Genomic DNA, 18,509 nt, shown 5'->3' on the forward strand with positions numbered 1-18,509 from the left:
GAATGTGTTGAGGCAGTAGTGACTTTAAGAGCATGAAACAGGTTACATGATAAAGAGAAGGGATTTTTAAGGAAGAGGTATAAGTAGTTCACGTTCTAGCACCTTCTTGCTACCTTTCATGAGGAGCAAAATATCAGCCTGTGTTGAACTCTGTTGTACACTAGCTGCAGACACTCTGGTGCATTTTCCTTTAGCTGAGCTGTTTGTGCTAACTTTTAATCTGAAATCAAAATACAGTTTTCCACAAAACTGAAGAGGTACTGATTCACCCAGTGGGGTCTCTGTTAAGACTGGCTCACGCCCACCATAAAGTAGTGCTACTGAGGCGAACAGAACTGGCCAAGCACCCAGAAATGCCAAATTCCTGAACAACTAATTCTAGGGAACCGTGACCCATAAAACCGTACATTGCAATAAATTAATTCTCAGTAAAAAGTCCAACAAATTCTCAGCAGACAGAGCTCCTGAGCCTGAAGGGTTAACTCACTTGCCTAAAAAAAAAAAAGCCCAGGACATGTATAATTTCCTTTTATCATAAAACAATGCATTTATTATTTTCTGTATATCTGTTAAAGGGCATGGCTTTCTGAGTGGAAAACAAAACAGACCTTGGTCACATGTTTGTTTGCTTCAGCTACTCCCTTCCCCTTCTGATAAATAATCAAACACGCCATCCAGAGAAAACAAAACCAGCGAGCTGGGAAATTCGATGGTCACCAAATAGACAGAGATACCAAGAAAAGCAGCCCACTGTTCCCACACTGAATTCCCGGGCCCCCACACCTACACTAACATCTGAGTAAACACCTCCAGCCACCCTCTCCATTTTCCCTGCAATTACTCCTACTGTTAAACAAATTGTCCCTAAGGCAGTGGTGTCTTTTTTTTTTTTCTTACAAGGCAGAACAACTTCTCAACATTAAAAAAACCAAAAAACTATGACAGCCATAGCAATGCACATACAGAGACACAAACTTATTTATTTTGTTTGGGTGAACGTCTCTTCCATTCCAGGCTTGGACAACTACAGAGCACATTTCTCTATCTAATAGATGCTGTTTTAGACACAAAAATTTAAGGATATTTAGTCTGAGGACTACCCAACAAGGTTCAGACTAATCAGATCAAAAGAGTCAATTTTCCATTTCCTGTCTATTCCCTGATCAGTAAATACTTCAGAAAAAAAAAAATTAGCACCTGGCTTACCAATTACAGTGAAGTGGGGGGGGGGGGGGAAGAAAGGCCAGAAGGATGATAACAAAGTGTCACAGCATGTGTTTAGAAGTCATTTCAACAGAAAGGACTCAGACAACATTTAGGGAAGCTCTTCCAGCCCAAATCTTAGGGCTTCCCTGACATGCTGATTACTCCCCAGGAAAACTGTGAAAAGAGCCCCCAACATAAAAGTTAGCAGCCATCAGGAAAGTGAGTGAGGCAGTCTTTCTCTTTCCTGCCCCAGCCACTCTGGTTCAACAATAGTCACACACATGACATGACGACCATGCATGTTTCAGCCGTCTGACTTTTATTGGCATGAAATTGGTACAAATATTATCTAGATGGACGGTGTGGTGATGCAATCACCAGGACAATTTTGTAGAGGCAGAATCCTACAGGCACCATCCCCAAATTCTCTTACTACTTGAGATAACAGGAAGAAAAAGAAGACAGTCCCCAAACAATGTCACCACAAGCAGAGGGAAGGTTCTAATCCCTGTTCAGCCTATAAAACTGCCCTGATGACACGCTACTGCTGCTTAGCTGATTAGATCCAAAGACACATTTGCAAGCAAGGGTGACTACACAGGGAGTTAGCCAGCTCATCTGAAATCTCTACAAAGAAGAAAGGCTTTGGTGGAGAGAGAGGAAGGAGGAGGAGAGAGAGAGTAAGCATCTTTCTTTTTGCCCTTCCCAGAATGTCTGCTCAAGTCAAGATCTCTAGTTCCAAAGTTGAACCCAGGGAAAATGTTCCATCTTCTCTGGACACTTACAGAGAAAATGAAGCCTTTGGCGGCGTGAGCTCGCACTGTCTGCCTTTGGATTTCCGTCTTCTTGCTGTAGATGGGCTCTGGCTGTTTCTGTGAAGCGGGGGTTGCCGAGTGGTAAGAGAGATGTTTGAATAAACAGGAAGTGCTGTGCGCTGAGGCACACTCAGGAGAGAACACACTGGAACACTGCCCTTTGTAGGCAACCTCGGGGAGGTTTGCCTCCACAGTAGCTGGCTGGGCTCTCAGCAAATGACAAAGAAACCACAAGAATTCCTCAAGTAACGCTTCACTTTCAAAGTTGAAAGATCAGTTGGAGCTTGCAGGCGATTTTCAAAGTTGCATTTAGCACTTAAAACAATCTATTAATGCTACATGGATCTAAATCAGTTCAGTATCTGTGAGCAGGGACAGAGCACACAGTGTGACCTGGCTAGACCAAGCCCTGGCCAGGCACAGCTTACGCACGCGCGCAGGCAGACACACACCAGGAGGGTTTCAAGAAAACTGCTCTTGAGATATTTTTGTGGTGACATTTACATAGGCAGGATGCCGAAAGAAGAGAAAAGAAGAGAAAGGAATAGAAAAGAGAGAGAGTGAAAAGAAAGAAAAGGGAAGAGAAAATTCAGACTCTACAGACTGGAGAGGATTTTGTCACATGTATTTTTAAAGAACACATCCTCCCGCATTCCAGGAATTTGCTCTTGATCTTGCTTTTGTGGCTTTTCTTTTACACTCTTTCTCTGCAATCAGTCAAGCTACCTGTTTGTCTCCAGAAGCCGAGGCATGCCTACCTGCACATTCTTCCCCCGCCCCCACCCAGCCCAAAGTGATTATCAAGGTCCTGTGTTCTGTCACCTGAGGAGCTTGACAGGTACCATAAAGAAAAGTAAACTGCTGAAGGAACAGCAAGTCAGCTTGAAAAATAGGAGGAAGAGTCGAATAGCCATATCCAATTAAAAAAAAAAAAAGAGAGAGAGAGAAGGAAGAAAAGGATTCCTCCTGAAAATGTATTGCTGTTGTAGCAATGTTATCTGCCAGAGAAGCAAACTGACTTGTTATTGAGCGTGATATGCTGGACTGTCTGTCACGCAGGTGCTAATACTCAGCTAAAATAACTCATTGCCAGCTGTCAGTGGGGTGTTTACATAGGCCCCAATCTTTTCTTCATAGAAGGAAATTTTTTACTGGAATTCATCTTCTTTTGATCTCACATTCAAAGCAACGGCAGCTTGATAGACATTCAAGTCTGAAAGCAAATCCAGACGCTGAAGATAAACCCCCAGAATATGACAGGCAGAAGCATCTAAAGCTTATAAAAATGAAGAGAACAGCATGTCGCCTGAGTATTACAATAGCAGAAATCAAGAGACATATTAGGTGGAACTGATCAGCCACAAAAACAGTTCAAAAAGCAGATCATAGAAACAGGATGAGGCAAGGAGGAGACTGGAAGGATCTGGTTTACTGCCTCACCTCCCTTCTGTGCCTCCTGGAGCCTCCATGCCTGCCTCTCCCCTTCAGGAGGGGTGGAGTTATCCAATGCAAATGCTCTTCTCAAAACTCAGTGGGTCCAGTTAGGCATGCTGCAAATGATTTCCTAGCAATCCGCTTCTGGGGAGCCGGGGAAGAAGGGAGATGCATGTTCGATCTCCCACGTGGTGCATTTTACTGGCACCCCCTGCTTCTGCTCTGGGATGCAGGAACAGGAAGGCACACACAGCCTGGGCGCCAGGGAAGTGAGTGCCCAAGCAAAGCACCTACCTTAAGGAGCTGGGCATGGGGCTAGTGCCTATTCAGCAGCCCAGATCCTTAAAATGCTCCAGCCTCAGTCACACAAATGGTCAGATGTGTTCAGTCCTGGGATACGTCACTGCTTCACACCTACTGGCTTATAAACCAACTAGAGCAGTTCCTTATAGGAACGATGGCAAGAACTTTCTTACAGCCAAACCATTACTTTTTTAAATAATGCCTCTTATTTTAATTAAAAGTCAGGGCAAAAAAAAGTAATTCTCCCAGCAATTTTGTCCTTAGAGCCGTTTGTTAAGAAACAGGGAATGGGAACAGGCAGCAGGTTAAAGGACACCAGAATCCCACATTAGAATTTGGCCTGCGGTTATTCCTGATTGTGAAACTCTTGGGACTGCAAAGCAGGGTCTTCTTTCTTGCAGTATGCTTGGATTTTTAAAATAAGTGCTTCCCCTTCCTTTTTTTTTTCTCATAATAAACCGACAGCAAAATATGGATTTAACATTGTACAGCCTGATTTTAAAAGCTGTAATCAGTTTAGGGTTTGCCTTGTACAAACAACATTCCCGGGTAACTAAGTTACAAACATTAAAAAAAGTTAAAAAATCCAAACAAACAAGCAAATACCCTACTAGACTCTAAGCTGTGCTTTGAAAAAGTCACCTTGTGTCCTGCCTGTACAGCGGTGTCGTGTGTTAAAAGTTGATGATTTTGCTTTAAACTGGACTAGTTCAATCTGTTAGTCACCACTATTCTGCTCTAGCCTTAAAAAATGCCACAGCATAGCTGCTTTCAACATTTACTCCCCAAATCTCAAACTTCAACAACCCATGTAGCCATAACTGGTCCACTTACCCCAAACACACAGGTTGACCATAAAGTTGGGAATTTGTGATATCCAAATTCCCTAATACAGAATAAAATATTCCTCCACTTTCACTGTGATAGGAGAAGCAGCCACACTAATGTCTCAGGGTACTAAAAGTCTTTTTTAAAAAATCTGCCATCTTTAAAAACCTTCATTAGTGTAATTAAGTGACTGTTGAGTTTTTTTGATATAAACAACTTCTGATATGTCACTTACAAACCTTACAATAACATCATTAAAGAGCTACCATTTTTCACAGAGAAATTGTCTGCTCAGGGCCACAGGATAGCAGCCATGCTCCAGGCGTCTTCTCTCCCCCTTTCAGACTTCTCCTGGACTTGAATGTCACCATAGACCTTGAATTCTCCAAAGTGAAATGGCTTCACACTAATTGCTCTAATTGCTTGAAGATGTGCAGGCAGGTGAAACCTGATCCCCTTGGCCATTGTATAGACCAAGAACAACACTGGAATGTTTACACAGTGGTTTGATTTTAATAGACAGTGGGGCTGAGTTTAAGACGGCAAAAACACAGCCAATAGGTGACCTCTTACTGTAGTCCTCCTCATTCTGAAAGACAGTGTCCTTAATACCAAGGTTATTTGGTTGACTCTTGAACTGAGCACATGTTACACTGCACTTGACATTTATACCCCAAACTCTACCCTGATTATGCTTTAAAAAAAACCCAAAAAACTCTAAAACAGAAAAGCACTTTATGTGTCAGTCACCTTACAAACAGATTATGACTTTATGGTATTTCCAAATAAGTGCATTCATTTAAATTTCAAATTGAGTATTTTTTACTACTGTAATACTCCTTTGTCCCTTAAAGGGAGAAGCTTGTGTTGCAGGCACTCCCATTTATGCTTCCTGACTGGTATACATTTCTTTAAAGTTGAGCCCAACCTCTTCTGCCTGGTGATTTGGACAAATGCATGTCCTTCCCATGCGTATTTGCTCTGTTGCTGTTGTTGTCTGCTTCTCACCTAGAGGGACTGAAATAGTTATTCAATGACAGTGGCCATTCTCCCTGGATATTCTAGTGACTTGAAGTGGACACAGAGGTTTGCTGCTAGCTCCCCTTGGTCTCCTCTAATGGGGCACAAATGTAACCAGGGCTGGACAGGAAGTACATGATAGCTAGGCCAGGATAAGGTGTCACTAACAAAAGAAACCCACAAAGTAAGATAGGGGCAGGCTTAGAACATGTTGACAGGGCTGGCAGAGTGGCTCAAGTGTGAGGCCCTGAGTTCAAAACATAGTATCATCAAAAAAAAAAAAAAAGAGAGAGAAAGTATTGATATATGTATATACATAAATCTGAGATATATACATACAAATATATGTACATACATAAATATGCACACACAAATGTATTTGTATATATTTTCTGTATATATACATACAGGTAGATAAAAACATAAAAATACATATATGCACACATATATATACATATATAGATAACATATACATAGATACGTATAGGGGCACTTTATACGTTGCCAAGAAACACTACTGCAGAAGGAAAAATACCAGCAGATAACGAACCAATTTTAAGGTTAAGCTGGGCAATTTAAGGTAACAGATATACCTTATAAACAGGTAATGCCTCACACAGCAGGGAACATTGTTTAACTGCTGCTGTGCTAAGTTATGTTGTATATTAGCTTCTGCAGATGAAATATAAGTTGCAGAAGAAAGAGGGAAAAAGTTCTCTTAAAGCTATGAAAAAAATTGAATTATATAAGCTAAGTAATAAATTTAGGAGCTGCTTTGACTGAACTACTCGTCCCCAAACACTGAAGGACAAAACATGAAACAAAAATGCCTGCATAGAATATCCTTCTGAGTCACCACCAGTTCACACACATTTACAGACACTTAGACCTTTTCCTAAAAGTTGCCATCCCCTATTAAGAAGTACTGTTCCTCCTCTGAAGAAGGAGGGGGGACAAGTATCCATTTAAAGATTAAGTATAAACTAGTCCAAGCCAGCGAGAGGAACACAGAGGGAAAAGTAAACAGCCTCCCACCCCCTGCCCCCAAAATAGCTCCCCTTTGAAAGCTCTGAGCGGTGAGTGCCTGGTACCAAGGGCTGCCTGCTCTCTGGAGGGGTCAGCAGAGCTATGCTAAGCTGACAGGTTCAGTTTACAGCAGGCCAGAACTTTGTTTGGATATACTGGCCTTGCTCACCACCAGCTTAACAACAGATGGCCAGAAAACTTCCATTATGTTGCAGAGGACTGAACTGCAAACAATCCAGAAAACTGTGAAAAGTTTAACTCCCTCCCTACCACTGTGCCAACACAGGGCTGCCGAGAGCCAGTGAACCAACCCAGGGTTAAAGCAAATGGCCCCCAAGTCAAGTTCATGTAAAGGCACCTTTTCAGACTCCAAAGCAGCAGCGACCTAGCCAAGGCTTTAACTGTTCAAAGGCCAGACCTTATAAGGAGTTGTAGCCACTGTGCCTTCTTTAATTTTCCCAAAATGTACCGACAGATTTTCCCTCTCTTTGGAGAAGGAAAACGGTTCTAACACCCAATTCCCAAGCTCCCTTCCTGCCTCCAGGCTTCAGGAAGTTGCAAGGACTCCTAGACTCCACCAAACAGTCTCACCACAGCACCTAGATTTATCCAAATCTGTATATAATTTAAATATTCGTAACACTGATTCAACCACAGGAATCCTGATATTTCTAATGCTTTGAGAGAGGTTATAAATGTACCTTCAAAGGTTGAATTCATTTGGCAATCTGAGAGGTCTTATCACTGGAAATGTGTTATTTTCATTTTATCCAAGAAATGAACAAATGTGTTTTTCCACAAATGCATTTCAGAAGCTACCCTTTCCTGTTATTGAAAGAAAATTGTGTTTATTACTGCTTTAGCATAGTGTAAACTCATAAACGTCAACAGAGAGTACAAGGAAAACTGTCAACTAAATATTGTTTCCTTCATGAGCTGTTCTTCCAAGTCAATTACGCCTTTCAACTTCTGGGGCATTGTATGATAAACTGGCAGTAAAACTCATTCACATTAATATACCATGGTGCCTTGCCTGCAAAAGGTAATTAAAGAAGTAAATGACTCATAAGAATAGACATATTAGCTGCAAAATGAAAGGCAACTGAGCTGCCACATAAAAATATGTACCATTAAGATACTGCATTTTCATATTCCTGTAATCAGCTTCAGTAGACTAATGCTTATTTAATCCAGTTCTGTGCTAAGTCTATCAACAACTGTTTTTTGCTGTTTTCCCCTTGACTGAACATTATGAGAGAAGGTTTGGAATAAATACTGCAATGAGATTTTTGCATACTCAATTGAAGAACAGGTTTTTACATTTTAAAATCTATTTTTCTTTCTCTGAGAAATACAACATTGAAAAAGAAAAGATTACTAGTAGCAAAAAAAATTATATACACATACACACACACACACACACAGTTTGCTAGACATGTCTCTTAACTGGCAGGACAGACAGCACAGGGAAGTAATATTTATTCCCATATCTGCCATTTCTGACCTATGCCACTATGAGCAAGAAGGTGTCGTGCCTCCACTTGCCAGAACCCTGCTTCCTTATGAAGTTCTCTTTTTGGTTAATAATGTCTTTTGTTAGTATTAGCAAGATGAAGATAATTTATCCTCCTGCAGGGATGAAAAGTGAAGGCAAGAAATGAGGAGGGAGTTGGTGAGTGAGGTGATGGGTAGGGGGAGCCTAAAGTGAGCCTAGTGGCCCCTGAGTCTGTTCAGTCAGTGATAAACCCCTTCTCAGAGAAAAGTGAACTCTTCCTCACAGTAACTGCTCTATTTCCAGTCTCTGGCTTTCAAACTGACATCCTACTCTATTTTTCATATTGCTTTATTTCAGTGCATCCTGGCCAGCCTGGCCCAGCCCAGACCCAGAAAAACACCATTGTGCAATGCAGTCTGACATTTTGCTTCCTCACAAGTTGCTAACTTCTTTGTTCATGAAACCTCCATCTTAACCAGTAAGAAGAGTCCACCATATGCACTAGGAATATTTCTGGAAACATTAGATGCATAAAGTTTCCTGGAGGTTGAAGAAAAGCCTGTTCTTATGAAAATTAGGGTGCTTTGTTGGTAACTGATGCACCCCAAGGCTTCTGAAACAGTTGGGGAATTTTAGCTTTCAAACCTCTTGCAATTCCTCCCACACTCAATGCTAGCAATAAAAATTGGCCCACAGAAGAGTGGGATCTCTGTCTTCTACCAGGTTTGCCAAACAACGCACCCACTTCCAACGACCTCTAAATGCTTTGAGATGGTATTCCACTAAGTTACTCAAAAACAACAACAACAAAAAAAATCAAAAGAGATTTCTGCATGGTGTTCACTAAGTGAGAAGAAAAAAACAACTCAAGTGATGTTTAACTTATCTTCTAAAAGGCCAAGGACTTTCAACAGAGGTAGAGTTCTAGATTTCTGCAGACGTTGTACCATCACTCTTTCCCTTCCCCTGTGAGTACAGAAAGTTCTTTGGTGTCAAAATTGATGAGAAGCCAGCCAGGCCCTCAAGGACAGTCCAGGGTAGGAGGACTATTTATTTGTCTTTTCAGTGTCCCGAGAACGATCCAGATGTAGGCCAGTCTCGCCTTGTAATGCATTGCTGCCTCAACATTTCAGCAGACAGCACTTGGAACCACAATTAATGAGCTCTAGTTCTTTCTCTAATTAAGGAACAAAGGTCCCCACGTGCACAGAATGGTGACGCTGCATGGAGAACACACTTTGAGAGACATGAATGCTTCTAATTGCCTCAAAATGGGATTTTTAATATTTAGGAACATAATGAGATCGGGAAATAAGAGCATTTCCAACATCCTTTACAAATAAGCCTTTACAAAATATTGTTAGCTTCTAATAATGCATCATTATCAAAAATGGAAAATTTTGAATACGATGCATGTAACCTTTGTATTTGCACGAATTAACCTATATGTAAGAACACAGTGATATATGAATTCGTTTTTTAAATTACATTAAAAAAAAAAAATAAAAGGCCCTCCTAGGAAGAAGCAAGGCAAGAAGGCAACTCCTCTGAGCCTGATATTCCTCAGACCTTCAGAGATTAGGATTTCAACATGTAATTAAGAAAGATAACCCCAGTTTTTATAGTAATTAGGGGCTGGGGGGAGTAGCATCCTATCGAAAAGTGCTACAAATATACCACACTTCTAAATCACCTGCAATGCTTGGAAAGTAGACTCACTACCAAGGGCAAAGCTTGCAGTAAGGGAACAGTAAATGACAGACTGGCGTTCAAGTCCATTAGCTGCTATGTGATAGGAGCACATTCACTAGCACGCGACCTGTGAAAAATCTTAGATCTCTTTAAATCTTTGAATTGGATTACTGCATTAATTCTTAAGAACTGCAATCCTTCAACCAAGTCAAATTACCCTCATTAACAGTGGAAAAACTGCCTCTGCAATAAGTTTTTAAAAAAAAGATATTTATTACCTATAATCACTTCCACACTAGAAATATGATGAACTGATGCCAGCAGCTCTGACAGCAGCATCCTGACTTCCCATGTTAATTTGAGTTAAAATAAAAATAAAAAAGGAAAGCCTGGGCACTCCGTTTAAATGGTTTCTCACGTCCACAGGAAATGTCCTTTGACTGTAAGAAGTGAAGAGCTCCATTTTACAGGAGAAGAAACTGGGGCGTACCTAGAGATCTGGAGTCAACTGTCTACACTCTCAGCTAACTGGGGGCCATGCAGTCTCCCAGCCCTCTGTTCTGGGTGCACACTGTTGGAATTAAATCAGAAATTGGCTTCTCAATGCCACCATAATTCTTTAAATCACGCTTGGTGAATTAAAAGGCAGGCAAAATAAATGAAAAGACAGGCATGCAGTTCTCAGTGTAGACATGTACTCATGATAGACATTTACGGCAGAAGCTGCCTCCATTCTTCCCACACCACATTTGCTAGGATGTTTAACCTGCCTGGAGAATTCCTTGAACATGACCTTTCAGAGTGACGGGGAAAAATAAGAAAAAAGGGTAGAAATGTTAACTGATCTACTTGCCCTGGTTATTCGGGATAGATGTGATCGCAGTGTGACCATCTTTGAACAACTCTTGGTACTTTGTGGGCAATGAGCTCTTGAAGGCCCAGTGACTTACTGGCTGCATGGATGCTGTGCCATGGGTTCTACTTCATCCAGGCAAAGGACAACGCCTAAGAGGCCTCTTCATCCCAGGAAAGCCAGCAGTGCCACTGAGGTTTGGAAGAGGCAAGCCAGTCTGGGTTTATTGAAAGCAACTATTTTTATGGCATGTGTTAAGGAATGGGAAAAAGAGAACAGATAGAAGTCACCTTCTAGACTGGATCAGAACCAGTCTTTTCTAAATAGCTATAATAAAGTGCTAACTGGAGTTCCTAATAAAAACCTAGAGGCACTACAAGGTCCCGAGTATCTTCTGAGTCATCAAGCCTCTTCCCCACCCAAAAAAAAAAAAAAAAAATCCAGACAAATGGTACTCAGTGTAGTTATAAGTGAAATGCATTTACTTCAATCCAAAGATGTAAAACCAGGTAGTTCTTAATTAATCTACAATGATAAAAATGAATTAAAACAGGATTATTTCCAATGATCCTATCATCACTGTAACTTAAAAAAAAAAAAAACTACCAAAAATTATTTGCTGTTAAAATGAATGTTTCAATCCCATACTAGAGTGGCAGAGCCATGCTCAAAACAAGCGTGCAATAATAATGGAAATAGCATTATCAGTCTTGGTGTGAGTGAGGCATTTGCATTCACTACCCTACCAAGGTGGGAATCATTGTCCCCACTTTACAGGGAAAAACAATGGGGTTCACTGAGTGACTATCATGCCCAATGTCAAACAGCTTGGAAGTGGGTCTTCAATTCCTGTGGTTGCGGAAGGTAAAGGAGAAGCTCTGGAGAAGATCAGAACAGACCTGTTAAAAGGGGACTGAAGGGGGCAGAGAGGCTTTTGTGGCGGGGCATTAAAAATGTGCCAAGAAACCTTGACCTAAGCATCAATCAGGCCAAGATAGACATTTATAACCTGCCTCCTTCTTGGGGACACCCCACATGTCTTGCAGGACAATACTGACACTGTTCCTCTTTGCTTCTATCATTTGCAATGTGTCCATCAGGGGCTTTTCACACAATAACTGCTTTAACAATGACCTCATGATTACCTTTGTTGTACTGTTCTGGGGTAGTGCTAACCATTCTCTAGCCCCAGAACCATCCCTGCTACCCAAACATCAATTAAACATGTAAGTTTTGGTGTCTACTTTGTATGGAACAAGGTCTAGTCACTGGACCTGGGAGGGAGGGAGAGTAAGAGAGTCTTGACTCTTTCCTGACACTGAAGTCTAGAAACAGGGAGAGTCAACATGCTGGCAGTCAACAAACACACCCAGAAAGTAGAGAACTGCTACCAACAAAGACTGGAGAGCCCTGATCCAAGAACTTCACTCAGCTCCTCATTTTTAACCTAATGTAGGTAAGTCCATCCAGAAACTCATCTATGAGCGGGTGACATTTAAGATGAAACCCACAAGTAGAGAAGGAATAAAATAGCAAAAGGAGCAGAGAGGTGGACAGAAAGAAGAGCAAAAGTAGCAATGTGTTAGTGATGCTCCCTGTGCTGTCGACTGCCTTCTTCTTCAGGCCATTTAAAGCCAACAGAAACACACAGATAACAAATGTGTTTTTAATCAATGACCTGATATATACAAAATGCATCCTGTTGGCAAAAACAAAAACAATCCTTTGAAATCCCAAGAGAATTTATGTAATTAATGTGGAATAATTAAATAGCTTGGAGTTGGCCCTGTTTGTCTTGATCTTTTAAAACCATCATCACTATTGTTGTTGTTGTTGTTGTTATTATTATTATTTGGGGGGTGTGAGGAACAGTAGCTCAGGCTGGCTTTGAACTTACAACTTTCCTATCTCAGCCTCCCTCATGCTGGGATTACCATCAAGTAAGATGCACCATCTTGCCTGGCCTTGTCTTTACCTTTTTTAATGTTACTGTGTAGTGTGGTTGGCAGAACTCTGAGATGACCCTCACATTCCTACATCTGGTATAGATTGACTCTTCCGAGAGTCAATCAAACACTAACCTAGGTGCTGATATGAAGAGGATTTGGAGCTGTAATGAAGGTCCCAGATGAGCTCCTTACTACAGAGAGCTTGTCTGAGTGGGCCTAGCAGAGGCACATGAACACTTTAAATTGGCATTTAGTGATTAGGTTTGGAGGATGTCAGAGGTTAGAAGCAAGAGCAAGATTCCATGTGTCCCTGCTGGCTTTGCAATGGAGAAGGTCACGTGGTAGGGAATGCAGGAAGCCTGTACAATCGGGCTGACAGCCAGCAAGGGAACAGCAACTTCAGTCCTACAACCACAAGGAGTGACTGCTGCCAACACCCGCCTGAGCTTAGAAGCAGTGCCTTCTCCACAGCCTGCAGCAAGAAGTCAGGACAGTGAACACCTGAGTTCTCCTGACTCTGAGCCACACCCACTGTCTGTCTGACCTACAGAACTGTGAGCTATGAAGTGGGAGTTCAAGCTGCTAGTCTGGTGGCAATCTGTTAGTGCAGCAACAAAATTAATACATGTAGAAAAAGAAAATCTTGTGGCCTGTGTCTCACATTTATGGAAGACTTCTCTTACTCAGTGGAAAAGACCTCCCATGGGGAGAAGAGATAGGAAGTGTGGTGCTAAGCCTGTATTCTTGTCCCAAGTGGGGCCACCATGGGGTACCCCACAACCAAGGTGGACCAGTCACTTCTTCCTCCTGGGCTTCACTAATAAGAATGGATGGTAGTGAGGGCCATCTTGGGAAAACCCACAGGAGACACTGTGATGGCTATAATGCCCAATCTACGCTGTTGGCTTTGTTGCAATGCTTCCTTCCTGAGCCATTTTGATTATTAACTTCCCTCTCCATGATTTCCAACTGCCTATGCTAGTAATGATCAAGATACAAATATGGACTCCCCTCGGCTAGCGCAGAGAAGGCACATGGCTAACCATCCCAGATGTTCTTGGCGGCCACACAAAGGGTGTGAAGATGGCTCCCTGGGAAAAGTGAAAAGAGGGGGTAGCACATGTCCGTGGTAGGGGCTACCACACCAACCCGCCTCCTTCCACCCTGGTGCAGATGTCTGACTCCAAGTCTCAGCTCCACGCCTGACCTCAAGCAAGTGAGGTCACCACTGTATCCCAGATTTCTCACGTGAAATGAAAACAATGCTAACACTACCTCCTACAGCTGCTGTGAGAAGGTAGCGCTTTAAAATACAGGGTACTTCTCCGGATAGCACCGGACACTCTAGAAACTCCAGATAAATGTTGTTGTGGTTGGTTGTTATCATTACTTTTACTCTTGCAATGGACTACAGAATAGCAGCTGGTATTCTTTTTTTCAGAAACTCTCTTCTCCCTCCAAGGAAATTTGGAAAGATGGGACTCAGTAAATGTAAAACAATGAATTTATACCACTAAGGCCTTATTTTCATGGTACACTGTCACAATCTACGCTCTGATGGAAACCCAAGAACACTTTGTTATAGTCATGATTTTGCCATAAGCTTTACTTTTACTCAAAGTGGGGAAGGCATAGCACTCCACGGCTCTGCTTTCCTTAATTCCAGCTAATTTCCCTAATTCCTGCAGTCAGCCATGGTCTGAAAATATAAAATGGAAAATTCCAAAAACATGTAATTCATACAATTAATTTTTATTAGCATATTATTGTTGTTCTTGGGGTGCACTGTGACATTTACAAAAGTGCTTACAATATGGCTTCATTAGATTTGCCCCCTCCATCATTCTCCTTTGTCCCCTTCCCCCCCACTTCTTACAATAGTTTCCACAGGTCTCGTTGTTCCATTTTCATGCATGAGTGCATAGTATTTCCACCACATTTGCCCTCCTACACTCTTACCTTATGCGTCCCCATCCCACTTTTACCCATCCCCAGGCAGGACCTGTTTAAACTACATGCCATTCTCCGTAGTATGAAGAAATCCCATGATGTTCTGCTCCATCCTGTCTGGAAAGGAATCATCCCTGGCCCTGTGTATACACGCGGTATATACTACCTGCCCGTAAGCAGCAGTCCCACTGATCATGGTAGTACAGTGCTTGTGTTCACCGTACCCTTATTTTGCTTATTAAAGGTCCCAAAGCATAAGAGTAACGATACTGGCCACTTGCATAGCCAAAAAAAGACCATAAAAATGCTTTCAGTGAAACAGTAAAGTAAAACAACAGATTTTGAGAGAGACACACACTCACATTCACTTTTATTACAGTGTTTATTAACTGTTGTTGCTAATCTCCTGTTACACCTAATTTATAAATTAAACTATCATAGCTACGTACATATAGGGAAAGCATAGTATATGGAAGGGTTGGTACCATCTGCAGTTTCAGGCATCCACTGGGAACCCTAAGGATGAGAGAGGACTACTGTATACAAGTCTTAAACCTTGATTTATTGCCTTTTAACAAGGAGTTTGGGCAAAACCAGCAAAAAAGATTTCCCGTTGGAAAGAACATAAAAAGGTAAGGGAATTAAGCCAGAGGGTCACAGACAGAAGCAGCTGGAAGAAAGAAGACAAAAATGAAATAAGACAGAGTCTGACACGCATTCCTGGCGTGCAGACTTCTTATTCTCATTGATGTACTTCCTGACTCTGCCACCTTTATACTGGGGCTGGAGAGCGAGAAGCAGAATCAGCTCTTCCCGCCCTCACAACCTGGAGTGCCAGCAAATGGACAGCCAAGCAATAAGAGTGGATGCAGGGCACCATGATGGGGCATGAAATGTCTGGAATTGGCTTTCCTTGAGCCAAGGGTGGAGTATCCATTCATCTCAAAGCTGGAAGGCTATGTCTCTTTGGTCAGGCAGCGACATGCACAGGAAAAGTTCTGGCCAAAACTGGATGTTGGTTTGCTTTTTTATTTACTGCAGTGTTTCAAGGGTTCTCTGTATTTTATATACAGGTCCTCTTGGGGGGCTATAATTTAAAAATATTTTCTCCCAGTTGGTAGCCTGTCTTTAATCAAGGATGATATTTGCATTTCAAAAGTTCTTTTACACTATGTTAGGAAACAAAGACAGAGGGATGTTTGGAGCAACTTACCAGGAAATGAAAAGTGTGACCAGAAGCCAGGACAGGTCTAGTGTCATGAGCACACTGAACAGGGTGTTGTCATGGCACTGGGAACCTGGGCCAAATGGCCCCTTCAGGGTGAAGCTTTTAATTCTGTGACTAATGATGCCACATAAAGGTGATGTCTTCCCATCCTCTGTTTTTAGTAGCACTGAACCATCCAGGTAATAAATCAAAGAAGCCAGGGTGGCTATTTGTATGATGAGATAAGGGAAATTAATTTCAGTGCCCAAACACGGACCTCCTTATATTAAAAATGACTTAGCAATGCTAGTCCCCTTTCTCCCAGGATGTCTTGGGAAACACACACAGAGCGCCAGGTCCCCTTGTGTACTTTTAATGGACCAGTTGCCGCCTCCTAAGATTGGGATATCAAGAGAAGGAAGCATTTGTAAAATGCAGAGCAAAAATGCTCACTGGGCAAAAATCTGCTGTGGACCTTCAGGAAAAGGAGGATGGTAAGAATAAAGCACACACAGTCACAGTCTTTCCATGCTTAAAAAAAAAACGCTTCATTATGCTCCCCACATACCTAGTGGTCACATTTTACTCAAAATTTGAGTTGAAAATGTATAAAACGATTAGTACCAGGACTGTCAACAAGAGGACATCTAACAATAGTGAGAGTTCCAAGCAGCATGAGGGCTACAATACAGAGTTGAGGTTTTGGCCAGAATACTAAGGGGAGCACAAAGTGCAAGACAAGACTGGAGACTCGCCTGTGGTCTCCAGGGGCTGTGACATCCTCCTCCTGCCTCTCAGCACTGCTACACAACAATGTAAAGCCACCCATCACCAGCGAGTGCAGCTCTATTTGCTGGCACCAAGCATGCAGAGGGGGTCACCCGTCCAGCTTTCTTTTCAACACTGCCCACACAAAGTCCTTCTCTTGCCCAGCCTCAAGCTAGCATTTATTTTCGACAAGTCACACTTGTGTCTTACCCATAAGTTGCAGTCATCATGGTTTCACCTTGGATCTGCTGACCCTGTACCCATGTGGGCACACTTTTCCTATGCAGCCTCTCTTTGCTTTCCTTCTTGCCCCTCAAAACCACTTCTCTGCAGAGTAGCCAGAAGGGTGTTTTGAAAATGCACATGGGTTATGCCATTGCAAAGACTTTGGGTGCACTCCAAATGAAAGCCTGGTTCCACCTTGCCCTCCCCTTCTCTGCCTGCAACTCAGAACACCTGGAGCACAACTGTTACGATCCTGCTGCTTCAGCACTCCTCAGAATCTCTTCCCAGGACAGGGCCACGCCCTCCTCTAGAACTGCCCTTCCTCCCAGGTGAACTCAACTGGCAATCTAGGGCATTCAGGAGAAATGTCGCCTCCAAGGTGACATCCTGTCCGCCACTCATAGTCCCATCATTCTGCTTCAGTGTTCCCTCAGCAATTCCTCTACTTTAAAACACCATGTGTTTCAATTTACTTGTTTCATATTTATCTTTCTCCACTGGAATATACTTTCTTTGAACTCCAGCACACTCTCTAGTCTTCTTCATCTATGTCTACAACAGTGGCTACATCAACATGTTGACTAAACAAACAAATGAGTGAATAAATAATTGTGCCAAGGTATAGGGTTCTTCTAAGACCCTAGCCTTATTGTAATTTATTTTTTAATTTAAAAACAAAAGTATCTCAGAAGTGGGGATGCATTTCCAAATATAATTACAAAAAAGGCAGGAACCATAAAGAAACAACTGGTAAAATAAACTTATATTAACAACGAATGTGTCTAAACATCACATGAAAGGCAAAGATCATCGAAACACTGGGGAAATATTTGCATGTTGGAACTTAGAAATAGGGCCTGATTTTTATGGCACATGAACATCTTTTATAGGCCAATAAGGGAGTAAATAAAATCCAACAGAAAATTAGGCAGATGATATGAAAGGGAATACAGAGGTATCAAGACTTAAAAAAAAAAATCAGTGTTACTCTTAGGGGAAAATTGGATTATTTATCTTTTTGTCCTATTTATTTCTGAAACACACACCCAAAGGTAAGCATAAGGCCCTACCGAACAGGGAAAACTGAAACATGCTAAAGGAAAATAATCCAGATAGATGTTTCTTTTGATATAAACTTACTGCTTAAGCAATCATGAACACCAGCCTTGGTCTCTTTGTCTGATTAATAAGAATAGTTACAGCACTGACTTCAATATACAAAGACTTGGTGAGAATCCATGCCCAGTGCCACAAATAATTGAATCTGCTGTTATCTTTATAATTAAAACCCATATGCCGCACTACAGCCAGTAGGAATCCTGCTTTTGCCAGTATCACAAGAAGACAGAGATGGGTAAAGCTGTGATTGAAAGGAGAAAGCACTGTGTCTACTGGTGGAGATAAACCACCATCAGAAGTCCAAAGGGGCACAAGATCATTCAGTTCAAGTGGTGTTCAGTGAGACCCTGGAGTCAGGTAAATACAATCTGAATAGCCCTCAAACGATCAACTTTTACAGGTAGTCAGTAATAGTTACTTAACATTTGTTGGGCCAGGTTCTGCACAGGCACTGAATACAGTGGTATTGAAGAGACCTTTTGGGAGATCCCAGTTTATAAGAAAGAAAGTTTAAGTGTCAACTCAAACTCAAAGCAAAGCAAATTTTACAAATCAAAGCAAGAATAAATTCAAAATTCAGGAGAAGGGCTACCTTACATGTATGGGCTTTGGAAGAAAT

At 41.9% G+C, this 18,509-nt stretch overlaps 1 protein-coding gene across 14 annotated transcripts in view; it reads right to left on the minus strand.

The window, feature by feature from the left end:
- Foxp1 (forkhead box P1) overlaps positions 1–18,509 on the minus strand; it is a 414,133-nt gene that overhangs the window by 158,823 nt on the left and 236,801 nt on the right. The window contains exon 1 of one of the 14 annotated variants that reach the window (XM_074044239.1): positions 1,992–2,256. The exons of the other annotated variants lie outside the window; for them this stretch is intronic. The gene's annotated coding sequence lies outside the window, so the exon portion shown is untranslated. Of the gene's footprint in view, positions 1–1,991; positions 2,257–18,509 lie in introns of those variants that run through there. 14 annotated transcript variants of the gene reach the window in all.

Source organism: Castor canadensis, chromosome 10 (assembly GCF_047511655.1).
Source record: "Castor canadensis chromosome 10, mCasCan1.hap1v2, whole genome shotgun sequence".
NCBI classification, from domain to species: Eukaryota; Metazoa; Chordata; class Mammalia; order Rodentia; family Castoridae; genus Castor; species Castor canadensis.